The sequence below is a fragment of the Schistocerca americana genome, chromosome 2, assembly GCF_021461395.2.
Source record: "Schistocerca americana isolate TAMUIC-IGC-003095 chromosome 2, iqSchAmer2.1, whole genome shotgun sequence".
NCBI lineage: Eukaryota > Metazoa > Arthropoda > Insecta > Orthoptera > Acrididae > Schistocerca > Schistocerca americana.
The window spans coordinates 868,973,902-868,989,798 of NC_060120.1; positions in this window are offsets into that span (position 1 = coordinate 868,973,902).

Consider the following 15,897-nt stretch of genomic DNA (forward strand, 5'->3'; position numbering starts at 1 on the left):
ATTTAATATTCTGTGGGAAAACCGCTCTCGCAAACCATATGTATTCGATACAACACCACAAGTGGCCACCTAACACACAGTGATGCCTCCAGTCTTAATTTAGGTGTTCAAGTTTGGCACAGAAAACAAGTGAAATGTCTTAGTCGTTCCTCTCAAATGATATGCAAAACTTGTTTCATTATCAATAGACTCACTACTCGCACAACACAACTGAGGTACGTAATCAGTCAACTTCCAGTACATCTCAAAACAACAACTAATACGAGACACACGACAAACTACACTGAAAGAACCAAAGAAACTGGTTCACCGGTCAAATATCGTGTAGGGCCCCCACGAACACATATAAGTGCCGCAGCACAACGTGGCATGGACACGACTAATGTCTTAAGTAGTGCTGGAGGGAATTCATGGATCTTCAGGGCTGTCCATAAATCCGAATGGTACGAGAGGGTGGAGATCTCTTCTGAACAGCACATTGCAAGGCGTCCCAGATATACTCAATTATGTTCATGTCTGGGGAGTTCGGTGGCCAGCGGAAGTGTTTAAACTCAGAAGAGTGTTTCTGAAGCCACTCTGTAGCAATTAAAGACGTGTAGCGTGTCGCATTGTCCTGCTGGAATTGACCAAGTCCGTCGGAATGCACAATGGACATGAATGGACACGGGTCACCTTTCAGAGTCGTATCTGCGCGTATCAGGGGTCCCATATCACTCCTACTCCAGACGCCCCACACCATTATAAAGCCTCCTCCAGCTTGAACAGTCTCCTGCTGACGTGCAGGTTCCACTGATTCATGAGGTTGTCTCCATAACCGCACACGCCCATCCGCTGGATACAATTTTAAATGAGACTCGTCCGACCAGACAACATGTTTCCAGTCATGAACAGCCTAATATCGGTGTTGACGGGCCCAGGCGAGGCGTAAAAGCTTTGTGTCGTGCAGTCATCAAGGTTACACGAGTAGGTCTTCGGCTCCGAAAGCCCATATCGATGATGTTTCGTTGAATGGTTCGCACCTTGACACTTGTTGATGGCCCAGCACTGAAATCTGCAGAAAATTTCGGAAGGGTTGCACTTCTGTCATGTTGGACGATTCACTTCAGTCGTCGTTGGTCCATTTCTTGCAGGATCTTTTTCTGGCCGCAGCGATGTCTGAGATTTGATGTTTTACCGGATTCCGGGTATCCACGGTACATTCATGAAACTGTCGTACGGGAAAATCCCCACTTCATCGCTACCTCGGAGATGCTGTGTCCTAACACTCGTGCGCCGACTATAAAAAAAGTTCAAAGTCACTTAAATCGTGATAACCTGTGACTGTAGCAGCAGTAAGCAATCTAACAAATGCGCCAGACTCTTGTTCGCTTATATAGGCGTTGCCGACCGCAGCGCCGTATTCTGCCCGTCTACATACCTCTGTATTTGAATACGCTTGCCTATACCAGTATCTCTGGCGCTTCAGTGTATAAGACACGAATCTTTCACATAATTTGACTACCAAAATCACACACGACACACGTGTGACGAATCACCGATCACATGTCACAGTGGAACCACTCATAATGGAGCTAAACGCGATTATCGAACACGTGATACAGGACTGACCACGAACACATACGCCATCAAACTCCCAACAAAACCACTCAGATAACAGCTTCTCGGTGGCTGCCACAGGAAGCAAAACCTAACCTGCTGCTGATAGAACATGACAGAAGATAGCCAGCAGTTTATCGTTTCATAAGTAAGTTGCGAAGACATGTGACAGCAAAGAGAAACAATTCAAAAAGAGTCTCACTCCCAGGGGCACACCGTATAGCATCTCACTCTGTGCAGATTTCATTGCACATGACTGAATGCACTACAGGAACTTTACAATCACTGTTAGGGATATCGAGTACAGGATTCAGTCGAATTGCGCAGCTCAGATCTCAGTGTACAGCTGACAGTACCAAGTATCGGAAATAAAGTTTAGGCTATACTTACAAACCTTCCGCACGCACTGAGAACGTAAATACACTCCTCGAAATTGAAATAAGAACACCGTGAATTCATTGTCCCAGGAAGGGGAAACTTTATTGACACATTCCTGGGGTCAGATACATCACATGATCACACTGACAGAACCACAGGCACATAGACACAGGCAACAGAGCATGCACAATGTCGGCACTAGTACAGTGTATATCCATCTTTCGCAGCAATGCAGGCTGCTATTCTCCCATGGAGACGATCGTAGAGATGCTGGATGTAGTCCTGTGGAACGGCTTGCCATGCCATTTCCACCTGGCGCCTCAGTTGGACCAGCGTTCGTGCTGGACGTGCAGACCGCGTGAGACGACGCTTCATCCAGTCCCAAACATGCTCAATGGGGGACAGATCCGGAGATCTTGCTGGCCAGGGTAGTTGACTTACACCTTCTAGAGCACTTTGGGTGGCACGGGATACATGCGGACGTGCACTGTCCTGTTGGAACAGCAAGTTCCCCTGCCGGTCTAGGAATGGTAGAACGATGGGTTCGATGACGGTTTGGATGTACCGTGCACTATTCAGTGTCCCCTCGACGATCACCAGTGGTGTACGGCCAGTGTAGGAGATCGCTCCCCACACCATGATGCCGGGTGTTGGCCCTGTGTGCCTCGGTCGTATGCAGTCCTGATTGTGGCGCTCACCTGCACGGCGCCAAACACGCATACGACCATCATTGGCACCAAGGCAGAAGCGACTCTCATCGCTGAAGACGACACGTCTCCATTCGTCCCTCCATTCACGCCTGTCGCGACACAACTGGAGGCGGGCTTCACGATGTTGGGGCGTGAGCGGAAGACGGCCTAACGGTGTGCAGGACCGTAGCCCAGCTTCGTGGAGACGGTTGCGATTGGTCCTCGCCGATACCCCAGGAGCAACAGTGTCCCTAATTTGCTGGGAAGTGGCGGTGCGGTCCCCTACGGCACTGCGTAGGATCCTACGGTCTTGGCGTGCATCCGTGCGTCGCTGCGGTCCGGTCCGAGGTCGACGGGCACGTGCACCTTCCGCCGCCACTGGCGACAACATCGATGTACTGTAGAGACCTCACGCCCCACGTGTTGAGCAATTCGGTGGTACGTCCACCCGGCCTCCCGCATGCCCACTATACGCCCTCGCTCAAAGTCCGTCAACTGCACATATGGTTGACGTCCACGCTGTCACGGCATGCTACCAGTGTTAAAGACTGCGATGGAGCTCCGTATGCCACGGCAAACAGGCTGACACTGACGGCGGCGGTGCACAAATGCTGCGCAGCTAGCGCCATTCGACGGCCAACACCGCGGTTCCTGGTGTGTCCGCTGTGCCGTGGGTGTGATCATTGCTTGTACAGCCCTCTCGCAGTGTCCGGAGCAAGTATGGTGGGTCTGACACACCGGTGTCAATGTGTTCTTTTTTCCATTTCCAGGCGTGTATACCATTAGGAATGGCACGTCACGCTAGAAATCTCGTGAAGCGATCCAAAACGACTTCCGTGGATGTGACGCCCAAGCTTATCGGCAACACACTTGCACACTGGTGCTAAGTATGAAACCGACAAATATACTATTAATATCTATTCATACACACGGTTTACATACCAATCAGACCATACGTATTTTTTATCATTAACCACAGGTTGTTTGCTAAACCACTCAAAGCTGGGCCAGCACATTTCAGAATACGTGATTTATGATCGATTAGGAACACACTACACTCACCGCGAAACCACGGAGACGTCAGCTTGTAGGTCCCTACAAGAAACAAATCTATAGTTGGCAGAAAGTAAGAATTCCATCCGATGCTTTCAACATTTGAGAAGTGAGTAACTACGATGGAACAAGTGTACCAAATACCTCAAGCACTTCAGCTACTCGTAAGAATACTGAGGATTACTCATCACTATTGTGTTGCCCATGACGGCGCAGTGAAAAGCATTCGGCAGCAACATCTAAAAACATATTTCAAGCCGCGGCGATAGAACGAACAAAAACATCATCACGGCTTCTAGAGAAGTTCCTCCTTGACGGCTGGAAGCGCCAAGTCACGAAAACAACCGTCAGAGGGCGTCAATATAACAGACACCGCCGTGCACGGTTGGTGGCGGGGTTCCTAAAGTTAGAGCAAAACAGTTCCGCAAGACACACATACTCATACGTCTATAGACTCCATTTAAAAGCTGTTTTTTATGACAAATTACCTCCAGTTCATCTCCTTAACTACTGTAGTTTCGTCAGTCAGGGTGAGGGAAGAATATGGCCCTAGACTATTCAGAGGAACCATCAACAAATTCGCTGCGGATGCTGCGGAAAATCCATAATGTGAATCGCATACATTAATTTCAGTCGCACTGAGATATCTGGTTAGTAATTTAGGGACTCGACGGTGGAATCAAGTTTAATGTCGAATATTCCTTTCAAATTTGACAGGAATCTTAGCCGGTTACATTTTCTCGTTGCAGAAGTTGCAACATACAGGGTGTCTAGAAAAGGACTCCCTGATGTCAAAATTAAATATCTCGAAAACAAAGATCGATAGAGGAATGCAGTAAACGGTATGTTTATTGTGAAAGCTGTAAGAAGTTTATACAGCAGTTTGAAATAACAGTTATAAAAGCTGCTAACAGATGGCGCTGTAATCATCATACGTAATGCCTAGTATAAATAGTCATCCGAAGCCCAGAGCGATCAATTCCACTATTGAAACGTGAAAGGAGGTTAGCGTACCGAAGGAAGAGATTAAAACCATGTACTCCATTGAACAACGCGTCTTTCTGGTGCTAGAGTACCACAGGTTAAAAGAGAGTCCTACGACAATAAGGCGAAGTTTTCAAGCACGATTTAATGTTCCAAAAGGACCCGATGCGAAAACCATTCGTACGCTCTTCGCAAAATTTCAACGAACAGGCAGCGTAACTGATGATCTAGTGGCGCATGTTGGCCGCAAACAAACCGCAGTTACGCCTGAAAATATCGCCACAGTTTCTGGAATTATTCAGCGAAATCCAATGTCATCCGTCCGTAGAATTGCATCTGAGACTGGTTTGAAGCGTTCCAGCACGCAGAAAATACTGAGAAATAGCCTACACATGTTTCCATTCAAAATTCAAACGCACCAGGCCATACCCGTACGAGCTGTGCAACAAAGGGTTGCCTTTGCTAATCAGATGTTCACAATGATTGATAGTGAAGGATTTGATGCTGGCTGCATCTGGTTTACAGAGGAAGCACACTTCCACCTCAATGGATACGTGAATAAGCAAAACTGGCGATTTTGGGGTTCCGAAAAGCCATATTGGTGTGAATCGAAACTCCTGTATTCTCTAAAGTTACTGTGTGGGCTGCAGTATGTACCAGAGGCATTATTGGCCCTTTTTTCATTCAAGAAACGGTCACTGGTGCACGTTACGTTGCAATTTTGGAACAATTTGTCGCCACACAGCAAGCGTTAGAGGATCGACCAGGTACTGAATGGTTTATGCAAGATGGAGCCCGACCACATGGGACCGAACAAGTGTTTCGCTTTCTTGAGGAATACTTCGGAAATCGAGTCATTGCTTTGGAATATCCCAAGTCTACTGGTGCAGGCATGGATTGGCCTCCATATTCGCCGAAGCATCCCGCCACGCTGGACGAGCTTGAATCGGCGATCCCTGTGGCATGTGAATCCATTTCGGTTGAGACACAACGAAATGTGATGGCGAATTTCATTCTCCGTTTGCGCCACCTCTGTAGTGCCAATGGTGAACATTTTGAAAACATTGTGATGTGATTGTTTGCAAAGATTGTTTTCATACGATTATTTCACTTATGTATGCTGATATGAGCTGTACAGCGTACAGCGCCATCTGTTAGCAGCTTTTGTAACTATTATTTCAAACTGCTGTATAAACTTCTTACAGCTTTCACAATAAACATACCGTTTACTGCATTCCTCTATCGATCTTTGTTTTAGAGATATTTAATTTTGAAATCAGGGAGTCCTTTTCTGGACACCCTGTATCTACCCTGTGCTTATTCCCCACTAAACCCTCATATGTGGTTAAGAAGGCAAGGGAAATATCACTTATAAGACATAGTACTAGAGACTCTCTCTATATCTGCAGGACTATGCAATTCACGCTTAAGAGTTTGGCAGCAGGTACATGGAATCACTTCCAGACTAGTGTTCCACTCTCAAACAGCAAATGGAGAAAATGAACACTGAAATCTTTCCGTGTGAGCTCTAACTTCTCTTATTATGATGGCCATTTCTCCCTATGTCTGTGGGGTAAACAAAATATTTTACGGCTTTAGTTTAATGATTGACACCCCAGTTTGGGTACAATATGCATAGCACTCTCTTCCTTGTGCGTAGCGGTCTCTTCCCTGTTTCTCGATACAACAAAACTTTTGAACAACGTCGAAATGCCACCGTCAGTCCTACGTCGTAAGGATCCCATACTGCGCAGCAGTAATACGGATCAAGGGGGAAAAGCGTAGTTTAGGTAGATTGTTTAATAGATTTGTTGAATATTCTAAGTGTTCTGCAAATAGAAGGCAGCCTTTGGTTCACGTCCCTTGTAGCATTTTCTGTGAAATAGTTAGAAATTGATTTATTCGTAATTGCATACCCTAGGCATTTAGTTGCATCGAAAATGTTTACATCTGTGTGAGTTATAGTGCACTCATGTGGAGAACCTCACAGATTTTATCTCATATGGTCAGTTGGCATATTCCGTTAAATACAGATATCTTGCTTAGGTCATTTGGCAATTCCTTTTTATCTTTGATGACTTTACTAGACTGTAAACGGTAGCATAATCTGCAAAAAATCTAAGAGGACTACTTACATTCTTTCATAAATCGTTTGTATAGATTAATGACAGCAGAGGTCCTGTGAACTTCCTTGGGGAACCCTACATATCACTGCATCTACATCTGTATAGTCACTCCACAAGCAACGGTAATGTGCGTTGCGGATGGTGCACTGTACCGCTACTAGACATTTCCTTTCCTCTTCCGCTCGCAGATAGGGCGAGGGAATAACGACCGTTTGTGTGCCATCGTATGAGCCCTAATTTCTCGTATCCTATCTTCGTGGTCCTTAAGCGCAATGTATGTTGGCGGCAGTAGAATCGTTCAGAAGTCAGCTTCAAACTCCGGTTCCCTAAATTTTCGCAATAGTGTTTCTCGTAAAGAACGTCGCCCATTTGAGATCCCGATTCATCTGCGTAACGCTTTCGTGTAGTTCGTCTGTACTGGTGACAAATCTTGCAGTCTACCTCTGAACTGCTTCAATGTCTTCCTTTAATCAGACCTGATATGGATCTAAATCTCCCGAGCAGTACTCAAGACTATGTGTCCTTTACAAGAGAACCACTCTTTCCTAAAATTCTCCCAATAAACCGAAATCGACCATTCGCCTTCCCCACCGCAGTCCTCACATGCTCGTTCCATGTCATAAAGCTTTGCAACGTTACGCTCAAATATTTAAACGACTTCACTGTGTCAAGTAGGACACTAGTAATACTGTATCCTACTCATCCGTATTAACTTACTCTTCTCCACATTCAGTGCTAGCTGCATTCATCAAACCTACTGGAAATTTTGTCTAAATCGTCATGAATCTTTCTACAGTCACTTCGACACCTTACCGCACATAACGGCATCATCGGCAGAAAACTGCAGATTCTGCCCATCATGTTCGCCAAACCATTAATGTATACAGAGAACAACAGCGATCCTGTTACACTGCTCTTAGACACTCCTGATGATACCTCTGTCTCTGATAAAGACTCGCCGTCGAGGACAACCTAATGGGTTGTTTTATTTGAGAAGTCTTCGAGCCACTTTATGTGACTTCCGGTCAGTTACTATGAATTGTGATCTTCTTGGCAGAAAATCTTGAAGCTACTCTTGTAACTGAGGCAATACTCCATAGACACTCCATTCAATTAGAAGCCGTTAGTGAGGAACGGTGTCAAAAGCTTTCTGGGAATCAAAAGATATGGAATGAACTTGAAACTGTAGCAGTCGTTACTTCGCGTGAAAAGTACCAGCTGCGTTTCACAAGCACAATGTTTTCTGAATAAGAGCTGCATAAGTATCAACAGATCGTTTTCTTCGAGGAACTCAATATATCCTAAATCCTACTACAATCAGATACCAGTGACATGAATCTATAACTCAGCGGATTACTTCTATTTCCTTTCTTGTGTCTGGTGTGACCTGAGTAGCATTCCAGTCTTTAGGTTCGAGTTTTTGGTCTAGTTATCGACTGTATATATCACTGTTTGTCCAGACCTTACAACTGATAGTTTGAAGATTTCTTTACAAATACGTTTAGCGTACAGCACATACTATTTTTAAAATATCAAACATACTTCTAAAGAAGCCGGTAGCGGTGCCCGACCGATTCAAGGCGCTTCAGTCCGGAACTGCGCGACTGCTACGGTCGCAGTTTCGAATCCTGCCTCGGGCATGGATGTGTGTGATGTCCTTAGGTTACTTAGTTTTAAGTAGTTCTAAGTTCTAGGGGACAGATGACCTCAGATGTAAAGTCCCATAGTGCTCAGAGCCATTTGAACCATTTGAACTTCTAAAGAAATGTCGGCTGAATATCAGAATCGGGCTCCAACAAGTCGCATGTCGAGACAGACTGATTATGTTTTCATTTATGTGCCAGGCATGACTCGAATTGATGTTTAGCAACCTGAGCGAGCATGTCTAACGGGTCAAAACTACCAGATTTTTAATATGCCTAAATCTTTTGTCTTTTGATTATTTCGTAGTCTGTCAGAGTACAGAAGATTTTAACTTGATTTACAACAGCGGTTTGTGCTATATTTCACAATCCACCCGTGCTTAATGTGTTAAAACGACGGACACTGAAAATACTTCTTCATTTGTTTACAAAGATCTTGTACGACGGGCAAAAGCGGAATATAAAGAGTCGTAGCGCCGCCTCTCAGACGCGTCTTCAAATTACATGCCCCCCCCCCCCTCCCCTTTTCCACGCACTACGCATACCGAAAACAAACCCATAGTCGTATCTCAAAGAAACGAACAAACTACCGCAAAGAAAATATAAATTCAGTCGTAAACCTGGAAGTGCGTTCTGATTTCCTCGTCGGGCCGACGCGTTCTTCTTCCGGGAATGCGACGTGCTGAATTTTCCATTTCATTTTCTCCGGTGGCAGTTGACGCCTCCCCCTCCATCACCCCCCTAGCCAGGGCAGGCTGCGGGTGCGCTTGGAGCGGCGCCAGGACGTTCGCCTTGAACCTGGGCCGGCGCACAACCACATACTGTCCGGGTTTTGCGGCTCTGCCCGTGCGGGACGATTTCCCCCAACGACGTGCGACGCGTCCTCCTCTGGCTCGCAATACCACTGCAAGGACGCCTCCGGGGGTCATTGGAAGCAGACCGAGGGCCAGTCGCAGATCACCGACAGCTGACCCGGGGTCTTCGCCTCGTCGCTGTATGATGTAAATGTCAGCGCGTCCTAGGACCGGAGAAATTCTAGGAGCGCGACTGCGGATTTTTAGCTCACGTCCGATTCACGACTCGTGCGATGTAGCGGATGTCAAGAGCGTACGCATATCTGACTAAGAGGGGGAACTTGGCAGCGGCAGTGTCAGAGAGACTGAATCGCTATTCATTCGGTTTCGACATTTCCATGCGGCTTTTCGCGGATGATGCTGTAGTATACAGAGAAGTTGCAGCATTAGAAAATTGTAGCGAAATGCAGGAAGATCTGCAGCGGATAGGCACTTGGTGCAGGGAGTGGCAACTGAACCTTAACATAGACAAATATAATATATTTCGAATACATAGAAAGAAGGATCCTTTATTGTATGATCATATGATAGCGAAACAAACACTGGTAGCAGTTACTTCTGTAAAATATCTGGGAGTATGTGTGCGGAACGATTTGAAGTGGAATGATCATATAAAATTAATTGTTGGTAAGGCGGGTACCAGGTTGAGATTCATTGGGAGAGTCCTTAGAAAATGTAGTCCATCAACAAAGGAGGTGGCTTACAAAACACTCGTTCGACCTATACTTGAGTATTGCTCATCAGTGTGGGATCCGTACCAGATCGGGTTGACGGAGGAGATAGAGAAGATCCAAAGATGAGCGACGCGTTTCGTCACAGGGTTATTTGGTAAGCGTGATAGCGTTACGAAGATGCTTAGCAAACTCAAGTGGCAGACTCTGCAAGAGAGACGCTCTGCATCGCGGTGTAGCTTGCTCGCCAGGTTTCGAGAGGGTGCGTTTCTGGATGAGGTATCGAATATATTGCTTCCCCCTACTTATACCTCCCGAGGAGATCACGATTGTAAAATTAGAGAGATTAGAGCGCGCACGGAGGCTTTCAGACAGTCGTTCTTCCCGCGAACCATACGCGACTGGAACAGGAAAGGGAGGTAATGACAGTGGCACGTTAAGTGCCCTCCGCCATACACCGTTGGGTGGTTTGTGGAGTATAAAGATAGATGTAGATGTAGACATTACCATAAAAGCTTCACGGCTTTTGTATCGTAGAAGACATAGCGTGAGCGCGACGCCTCCGAAAGAGTACGCTGTCTTTACACTCTGTGGAGACGTTCCTGTGTATTGCAGTCCAATAAGTAACGCATTACTTTTTTCCTCGGCCTGTTTCGGTTGAAAATATGCAGATTTTGTTGTTGTACATCGTGGAAGGTTCCCGCTTTAGCCCCTGTAATTTCATTGAGTTATGATAGTTTGCTGCGCTGAACGTTGCCTTCAAAACGGCGTCTGTTACGGAGTTGAGTTCCAAGCAGAAAATTGTCACTGAGTTTATTTTGACAAAAAAATAGACTATCGCAGAAAATCAAAGGCGCTTGCAAAAAGTCTACGGATACATGACGGTGAACAAAAGCACATTGCCTCGTTGGGTGAGGCGTCTTTCGTCATCGTAACTGAGCCACAATCACTGTTACTTCGGCTCGTCACATTTGTAAGCTTGAAACTTCCTTGAAACCAGGACTAAGAAGAGTTGCATCGTTCCAGCAGGATGGCGCAAAATCACTCACTGCGAACACTCTTGTGGCCATTCTACGACGCATGGTTTCTGGACAGATAATCTCACATTTCAGCACCGTTTCTTGGCTTCCCAGATCTCCACACTTAGCAGTGTCTGACTTTTTTCTGTGGAAATAACTCAAAAGCCATGTCTGTGTTCATAATCCGCGATATTTGGACCAGATGAAGAATCGAATCATTCAAGAAATTGATGCCATTCCTGCAGAGACAGCCATCCCCCTTGGACGGGGGATTTGAAGAAGACACTTGAACTGTGCATTCAAAATTGTGGCATCACTTCGGGATATTGTTCTTCACAAGCAAGTGTCGTCTACATTAAATGGCAAGTAATTTTCTTTGATTTAATGTCAATAAACATGCATTAGTTTTAGAACTGATCAAGCATTCTTTATTCAAAAACCGTTTCTCCTATGTGCCATCCAGTATTTATGAATAAAACAAAGAAGCGATATAAAATGAGAGGAACGCACAAAATTAGTGCTAAGGAAGGCGAATGGGAAAGTGTCTCGCATATGTACAGGAAATCACATACTGGACTCTGGTGCAACCAATTCGAGAATATTGTTCCAGTATTGATAGTATGTATCAAGTACGCATGCCAACAGAAATTGAACGAATTATGTGACGCGCTGCTAGGTTTGTAACAGGTCAGACTAATGCTCCTAGGGAACGATGTAGTCCTCGTCAAACACAGTTGGGTAAATTTAGACAATCTGGGTCCTAAAATGACTGTGTGGCCATTATGCTGCACCTTACAAGTGTTTCGCGCTTCGATGATGAGAATAAGATAAAGGAGACCAGATAGCATATAGAGGCATACAGATAGCTGTATTTTTCCTCGCTCAGTGCGCAGCTGGAACTGAAAGGAAAACTGACAATATTGGTACCATCTCGTTTGATGGATGAAGGGGTAGTGTCGACTACACGCCAGCTATTTAATATTGGCCTATTATATGACTGTACACAAGCTTGGAATCCTGCCCGTTTACATTGGCCAAGGTGCCTAAAGATCGTGTAACAGAACACAGAATCTCGTTGCGTAAATGAATTAAATGCAAATAGACGACTGCTGGTCTTCTAATTTTTGTTTACAATTTAGTTTCAATTATAAGAAAGGCAAAAGATGTAATACATATATACATACGTACCCAGGACAAGTTTTCATGAAATCTGAAACTAATCATTTCCACGCATACGTCGATGATGCGTTCGTTATGTGACAGTATGGGAGAGTCCCCAGACGAATTCTTCGAGCACCTCGGCAAAAGACCTCAAAACATGGAATTTACAGTGAGATTTATGGAGAGCAAATGTAGCCAGATTTTGACAGTTCATGTGCAGAAAACGCCTGATGTCGCTTTGGGACATGGAGTACAAAGGAAACGCAACGAGGCGGCCCTGTATCTTCCAGGGACCAGCTGCCATCACCCAGGACATCTGCACTCCTTTCTGACGATAATGCCAGACAGAACGAAGGCCATCATGTAATTAGAGGGATTTACCGATAGAGCTGGTCCGCCAAAAATGACTTACGCTAAAATGACGTACTTGAGATGGCGCTGGAGGCAAAGACCCAACGACAAAAGAAAAACACGAGGAAACAATGAAACAGAAATTTTCGTTCCTGCCATATGTCGGTGCAGCTCCGGAAAGAAACGGGAGATGTATACCTAAGAAAGGTATCAACCCCATTTTTCTACCAATTTCAAAAATAAAGAACCTTTTGGTCAGCGTAAAATAAGACTGCTGGTTCGTAGACCTGAGGCATATCATATCCGGTGCGAAAATGGCAATTCCTACATCGGAGAACGCAATGCTGTGTCTTCCTACGTTTTACTGTACTCGGGCAGGGAAATAAATCTGCACTGACCGGGCAGTGCTCAACGGAAAAGCACTTGTTAGATTTCGAAAAATCGTAGCTCATCTCTTCATCAAGTTGTCCGTAATTGGGATTTCTAGGTATTTACACTCCTGGAAATTGAAATAAGAACACCGTGAATTCATTGTCCCAGGAAGGGGAAACTTTATTGACACATTCCTGGGGTCAGATACATCACATGATCACACTGACAGAACCACAGGCACATAGACACAGGCAACAGAGCATGCACAATGTCGGCACTAGTACAGTGTATATCCATCTTTCGCAGCAATGCAGGCTGCTATTCTCCCATGGAGACGATCGTAGAGATGCTGGATGTAGTCCTGTGGAACGGCTTGCCATGCCATTTCCACCTGGCGCCTCAGTTGGACCAGCGTTCGTGCTGGACGTGCAGACCGCGTGAGACGACGCTTCATCCAGTCCCAAACATGCTCAATGGGGGACAGATCCGGAGATCTTGCTGGCCAGGGTAGTTGACTTACACCTTCTAGAGCACGTTGGGTGGCACGGGATACATGCGGACGTGCATTGTCCTGTTGGAGCAGCAAGTTCCCTTGCCGGTCTAGGAATGGTAGAACGATGGGTTCGATGACGGTTTGGATGTACCGTGCACTATTCAGTGTCCCCTCGACGATCACCAGTGGTGTACGGCCAGTGTAGGAGATCGCTCCCCACACCATGATGCCGGGTGTTGGCCCTGTGTGCCTCGGTCGTATGCAGTCCTGATTGTGGCGCTCACCTGCACGGCGCCAAACACGCATACGACCATCATTGGCACCAAGGCAGAAGCGACTCTCATCGCTGAAGACGACACGTCTCCATTCTTCCCTCCATTCACGCCTGTCGCGACACCACTGGAGGTGGGCTGCACGATGTTGGGGCGTGAGCGGAAGACGGCCTAACGGTGTGCGGGACCGTAGCCCAGCTTCATGGAGACGGTTGCGAATGGTCCTCGCCGATACCCCAGGAGCAACAGTGTCCCTAATTTGCTGGGAAGTGGCGGAGCGGTCCCCTACGGCACTGCGTAGGATCCTGCGGTCTTGGCGTGCATCCGTGCGTCGCTGCGGTCCGGTCCCAGGTCGACGGGCACGTGCACCTTCCGCCGACCACTGGCGACAACATCGATGTACTGTGGAGACCTCACGCCCCACGTGTTGAGCAATTCGGCGGTACGTCCACCCGGCCTCCCGCATGCCCACTATACGCCCTCGCTCAAAGTCCGTCAACTGCACATACGGTTCACGTCCACGCTGTCGCGGCATGCTACCAGTGTTAAAGACTGCGATGGAGCTCCGTATGCCACGGCAAACTGGCTGACACTGACGGCGGCGGTGCACAAATGCTGCGCAGCTAGCGCCATTCGACGGCCAACACCGCGGTTCCTGGTGTGTCCGCTGTGCCGTGCGTGTGATCATTGCTTGTACAGCCCTCTCGCAGTGTCCGGAGCAAGTATGGTGGGTCTGACACACCGGTGTCAATGTGTTCTTTTTTCCATTTCCAGGAGTGTAGTTGAATCTAGAACCTTCAGATTTGTGTGGTTTATCGTGTAACACAAATTTCTTAAAGTACTCGGGTGGAGGACACAACACTTTTCATTTTCACGATTAATTATCGCTCTTCACATCAAATGGCTATCTTATCTAAATCATTTTGCTGTCTCTTTTTTTATTATGATTACTTTACTAAACGGTAAACGTCATCTTATGCAAACAGTCTAGGAGGACGGCGTTTACATCGACTAAGAACAGAAGAGGGCCTATAACTTCCTTGGGGGACCCCAGATATAAGTTCGGTTTCGCTATATGACTTCCCGTCAGTTTCTGAAAAGTGTGACGCTTCTGACACGAAATCACTAATTCAGTCACGCAGCTGAGACAATACACTGTAGGTACGCAGTCTGAATAGAAGCCTTTTGGAGAACGGCGTAAAAAATCTGTAAATCCAGAAATATGGACTTGGTTTTAAATAACAATGATTTTCAAATCCGTGCTCGTCATTTTCCAGTACATCGTTTTCTCAGAGTTCTTCATAATGTTGGAACACAGCATACGCTCTAAAATCCTACTACAGATCGTTGTCAGTGATATGAGTCTATGATTCAGCGGATTATGTCTACTTTCTTTTTGTGGTACCCTTAGGAATGGATCTTTCGTCTAGCGAGCGGCTGTAAATGATAGCTCAGAATGGAGTAGTTGCACAAGTGTAGTTTGACATTAACAATATCGCTATAAAACCTGGTACACTTGCTTTTATTAGGTGCCTTTAGATGTCACGCTAGATCAAGATATCTAGTTCCAGATTACTCATGCAGGTAGTTGTTCCTGATTCGAATGCTGGAAAATTTTTTGCGTCTTGTTTGGTGAAAGACATTTAGGAATCTATACTTAGCAACTTTACATTAGTGGCAACATTACAATATGTCTAAGCGCTGATATACTTTACATAAGATCAGAATCTCTTTGGATTTTCTGCCATATTTCTAAAAGGGTTTCGTTGTGGAAACGATGAATAGCAACACGTGTTGATGTTCGCACTATATTTAGAGCATCTTCAAACCGTCGCAAAACTTGGAGATTTACCGTTCGTTTAAATCTGGCATGCTTCCTTCGTTGCTTCTGCAAAAGTGTCCCGTCCCAGTCTGTGTAACCCGTATGATCTGTTGTGTCTCTTATTAATTTACTTGGAATGAAACTCTCATTTACCGTCAATATTTGTTTTTATTTCAGTCACATTTAGCCAGTGTATACTTAGGAATGGAGGCTGCCTCTTAGGAAATCGCCAAGGTAAGGTTTGTGAGCTTTTTTAAATAGATGCGTTTCATTTTTGTGAGCTTCGATGTTTCGGCATTCAGTCTCGCTAAAACAACCTTGTTGTCACCAGTTCTGCAAACCGTCATGACACTCCCTATTTCCTCAGGATTGTTTATCGTTAAGAGGTCTAGTTTTCTGTAGCAACCACACCC